The sequence below is a fragment of the Chrysochloris asiatica genome, unplaced genomic scaffold, assembly GCF_000296735.1.
Source record: "Chrysochloris asiatica unplaced genomic scaffold, ChrAsi1.0 scaffold00069, whole genome shotgun sequence".
Lineage (NCBI taxonomy): Eukaryota > Metazoa > Chordata > Mammalia > Afrosoricida > Chrysochloridae > Chrysochloris > Chrysochloris asiatica.
The window spans coordinates 80857-86438 of NW_006408587.1; positions in this window are offsets into that span (position 1 = coordinate 80857).

Below are 5582 nucleotides of genomic sequence, written 5' to 3' on the forward strand. Positions count from 1 at the left end.
GTTACATCTGAGCCCATTGCTGCTGCCATTGTGTCAATCCATCTTGTTAGGAGCCTTCCTCTGTTTTTGCTGACCCTCCACTTTACCAAGCGCAATGTACTTCTCCAGGGACTGGTCCCTCCTGGTAACATGTCTGGAATATGAGAGATGAAGTCACACCTGTCCTATCTTCTAAGGAGTATTCTGGCTGTACTTCTTCCAAGACCGATTTGTTTGTTCTTCTGATAGTCCATGGTACTTTTAATATTATTCTCCAACAATATAATTCAAATGCATCGATTCTTCAATTTCCTCATCATTGGCTTAAATTGTTGGTATATAAATATGAATATAATATTAACTGGTCTTCCTTGTAGGCATATGGATAGTCTATCACAGACAACATTGTACTTTAAGATCAATCTTGAAATGCTCTTTTTGATGACGAATGCGATGCCATTAGTAAATCATATGATTGTCAGATCAAAATGGCCAATCCCAACCTATTTCAGCTAACTAATGCCTAGGATATCAATCTTCATGCATTCCATTTAATTTTTGACACTTCCAATTTTTCTAGATTTATACTTTGTACATTCCTCATTTTGAGTTTTTTTCCAATCAACAAATGAAGGTCCTGAAAGCTTTGCTCCATTGAAGTGATTATGATCAACTCTCCTTTGAGCCAGCTCTTCACCATTCATACTTTGAGTACCTTCCATCCTGAGTGACTCATTTCCTGGCACTAAATTTTACAGCATACTGTTATTATTCATAATATTTTCATCTTCTCATACTATATCTCACCATGTTCTTGTGCTGTTCTTAAAGTTTTCTGTGGTTAAGCGTTCAAAAGAATTCAGCCTCTCCTTCCCAGTCTTAGTCTGGAAATTCCTCTGAATCCTATCCACCATAGGTGACTCTACTGGTACTTCAAATACAGGTGCCATAGCTTTCAGCGTACAGCAACATGCAAGTCACCACAGTATGACAAACTGACAGATGAGTGCAGTACACCTAGGCTAGTCAGTAATTATCAGCATGCCTGGACAATAATGAATGCTGGAAGCCATTTAGAGCAATGACATATGGGTTCCTTAGATTTCTTCATAAAATAGGGATAGTCATAGTTTTTCTTTCAGAATTAAATTAGACCAGCTCACTTTTTCTGTAAAGGAATGTCATTGTTAGGTGCTGTTGAGTCGGTCCCAACGCATAGCAACCCTATCACCACAGAACGAAATGCTGCTCAGTCCTGCACCAGCCTCACAATCATTACACTTGAACCCTTTGCTGAGATCACTGTGCCAATCTATCCTGATGGAGTTCTTCCTCTTTTTCTTTGACCCATCCCTTTACAAAGCATGCTGACCTCCTACAGGGATTGGTCCTTCCTGATAATGTGTCTGAAGTATGAGAGATCAACTGTCACCATCCTGGCTTTAAGGAGCATGCTCCAACACAGATTTATTTATTCTTCTGGCAGTACCTTTAATCTTCTCCAACATCAGAACTGAAATGCTTCAATTCTGTGGTCTTCCTTATTCATTGTCCAACTTTCACATGCATGTGAGGCTATTGAAAATACCATGGCTTGATTCACATGCACCTTAGTCTTAACACTGATGTCTTTTCTCTTGAACACTTTAGCAGATTTGCCTAATGCAATACATCATTTGATTTTTTTACTGTTATGTGCATGGATGTTGATAGTAGAGCCGAGTAAAATAAAGTCTTTGACAATTTCAACTTGTCTAGATTTATCATGATGTTATTTATTGGTAGAGTTATGAGGATTTTTTTATTTTTTATTTTCCATTGAGGTGCAATCCAGACTGAAGGTTATATAGACTTTGATATTTGTCAGTAAATATTTTAAGTCCTCTTTGCTTTCAACAGGAAAGGTTGTATCATCTGCATATCACAGGCTGTTAATGAGTCCTCCTCCAATCTTCTTCATACAATTGTTTTCTTAGATTATTTGCTCAGTATACAGGTTGAATTAACTGTAGTGAAAGGATACAGCCCTGGCACACACCTTTCCTGATTTAAAACCATTCAGTATCCCTTGTTCCTTATGAGCACAATTAAGTGTTCTAGAATACCCATTCTTCACAATGTTATCCATATTAGTGGTTACGACTTGGGCTGTGAACCGCAAGGTCAGCAGTTCGAAACTACCAGCTGCTCCGCGGGAGAAAGATGAGGCTTTCTACTCCCGTAAAGATTTACACCCTCGGAAACCCTGTACAGGGTCGCTATGAGTCGGTTCCGACTCCACGGCACATAACAACAACAACAACAACAACATACAGTTGAAAGCTCTTGCATAGTCAATAAACAACAAGTAAGCATCTTTCTGGTATTCTCTGCTTTCGTCCAGGATCCATCTGATGTCAACAGTGATATCCCTAGTTCCACATGCTCTTTGAAATCTGTCTTGAAATTCTGGCACTTCTCTGTTGATGTCCTGTTACCGTTTTTGAATTGTCTTCAGCAAAATTTTACATGCTGTGATATTAATAATATTATTTGATGATTTCCTCATTCTGTTGGGTCCCCTGTCTTTGGAAGGGGCACAACTATGGATGGGTCTCTTCCTGTTGGTTAGCCAGGTAGCTGTCTTCCAATTTTCTTGTCATAGATGAGTGAGCACCTTCGGTGCTGCATCAGTTTGTTGAAATTTTTCAGTTTATACTCCATCAATTCCTGGATACTTGTTTTTTGCTAAGGCCTTCAGTGCAGTTTAGACTTCTTCCTTCAGTACCATTGGTTCTTGATCATATGCTACATGTTGAAATAGTTGAACCATTTCTTTTTGGTACAGTAACTCTGTGTCTTCCTTGTAGTCTTTTGGATGTTATACAATCACTGACTTCACTATACTTCATGATAGATCTTGTAATGTTCTTTTTGGCAATGAAAGAGCCATCATTCCTTTTCATTTTGTCATTCCCAGCATTGTAGACAACAATGCCATGATATCAGTATTTATGCATTTCATTTTTAACAACTTCTAATTTTCCTAGATTCATACTTTTTATATTTCTTGTGCCAATTATTAATGGATATTTGCAGCTGATTTCATTTTGAGTTTTGCCACATCAGCAAATGAAGGTATGAAAAGCTTTATATCCTGATCATTAAGATTGAGTCTACTTTTAGTTTTTTGGTTTTTTCTTTTTCTTTTTTGCATGCCAGGCAAGAGGGTGACTCTATAGCAAAACTAAATTTGGTTTGGAAAGCATATAAATATAGTGCTTGCTTTGGGCTAAACCCAGTACTTTCAGAAACAGAGAAGCAAGTGTTTCAGCTCTTTTCCCTGCATCCATCCATAGAAAGGAGCTACTGAGACAATCTCCTAATGGAAGACTATGAGCATAAGAATGACGAGAAGGTAGCTGTTTGGAAGAGGAATGCACTCAGTGGAGTTAACCAGGCTGAAGCTTTCTCCTGATACTCTGGGGTTACCTGCATGGGTGCTCTAGGTGGTCATATGCTCGTCTATTCCTGTCTAATGGCAGGGACCTTGTCTTCTATTTACTACTGTTTTTTGTATCAGGCTTGGGTACCCAGCAAAAACTAGTTTGTTTCCAATATGGGTGGCCTCGGGCAATCTTCTCAGAAACTAAATTAGCTCAGTGTGACTGGCAACAACAAAAAACAAGAACTCTTCTTCAGACAAGAATGAATCACCAAAATGAAGCTGTGTTTCAGGCATTGAATAATCTGGGAAATTGCTAAAAGGTTTTGGAAATGAAATGAACTTTTTCTTAAGTGAAGCAGTCCTTTATAGTGCAACTGTGGCTCTGTCATCCTTTAAAGAAAACACTAGCGAAACATCATTTAGTTGTCTGAAAGGGACATTTGCTATGGCCTGTAGAGATCCTTCAGTGGTTCTCAATGGGAACACTGTTGGCATATTGGGTGAAGCAGTTTCACTTTGTGGGGAACTAGCCTAGGCATTACAGAAAACTGTAGCTCCTGGGTCCTACATGTCAGTAGTATTTCTCAGCTACAGCAGAAGTCCATAATGCTGCCCCCACCTACCCACTTCAAAGCCCCTCCACACACTGCAGCACTAGCACTGCCTGGGGTTCAGAGCCACAGTTTTACATTTCAAACACCATACACTTCATTTCAATGATGGCAATCCACTTCCTCCCTGTGATTCTTAGTTTACTCCACCATTCCCCACTCTTTTGAATTTTGTCATTAAGTAAATGCTTCTCTTTTGATCTTGAATAGGTTGACTATTACATAGTGCCCATACCTCACCAGTGTGGCACTGTCAAACTGCAAAGTCATTTGAACTGCAAGTTGGTAGTTCAAGCTCACCAGCTGCTCCTTGGAAGCCCTATACAGGTTCGCTATGGGTAGAAATAAATTTGATGGCACATAACAACAACAACAACATACCCGACTAGTTTTGTTGTCCCTTCTATATGCCTATCTACTGCCTGGCAGAAAATTGAGCCGAGAAAGTTAAGTTCCATTCACAACTTGAAAGGTGACCGAAGCTCATAGTTTCAAATTCCTTTAGTCTCTGTCTGAACAGTAAAGCCAGTCCTTGTTTTAATGTTGAGTTTTATTTCACATTATCTCCTAGTCTATCCAGAACCTTCTAATGTAATCCCTTTCAGGACACTTGGTAGTGGCAGGCAGGCATCATCTAGCTCTTCTGGTCTCAGGATTATGGAGACTGATGTTCACTTGTTCCATTGGTCCATTGGACTCATTGATTCCTAGGGTCTTCAGTTTTCATCACTCTTCTTTCCTATGCACAGGGAGAAACCAATAACTATTCTAAAAGGAGAGTGCACTTAACTAATTGGAATACCTAAAACGGGGCTACAGTATATCTAGTGAAGGAGGTCTCATGAGGAGCCTCTGCATTACATAAGACTATAGAAGGAAACCTGAACCACATCCAGATCATCGGAGAAGGGAAACTTTCCTCTTAAAAGGACAAGCAGACCAGCCTGGAGCAGCCAGAAAACCAGAAGACACTTCTTGAAAGAAGGACCTACAGGAAAAATACAAAACAACAAGGGCAGTCCAACTGTTACCACAAGAACAAGCAAGCTGTCTGCCCAGGAGACATAAAGGCAAGTAGTCGGGTCCTCTCAGTGCAAATCCTCCTCCAAGACTAAGATGCAATGGGAAAACGCGTTCTGATTGGCGACCACGCACATCACCCATAAGGAGAAGTGACCGAAGAACATCAAAGAAGCAGCGAGCTAAGCCCTGCATCATTCAGCAGACTATGGTGAGCCTCGGGGGAGACCTGGTCGGCCAGCAGTGAGGCAAGACCTGGAGACTCATGGGCTCAGAGTCAGTGACACATCCACAGAGGACTAGAGTGGAGACCAAAGTGACCAACTGATAAGAAGAGGGCGGACAGACGCAGAAACACCCACACCTGCAGATGATACCCACTTGCCATGGCTCCAATGATGGGATGAACAGAGCTCAACCCAAAGAAGAAGAAGAGGAAAAAAAGTGTCGTCTGATATAATTTGATAAACTGGACATCCACCTATAAATGCAGTAGCTTAAAAGAGGAAACAAATCCCTGCTCCAAGAATTATTTCCACCCCCTT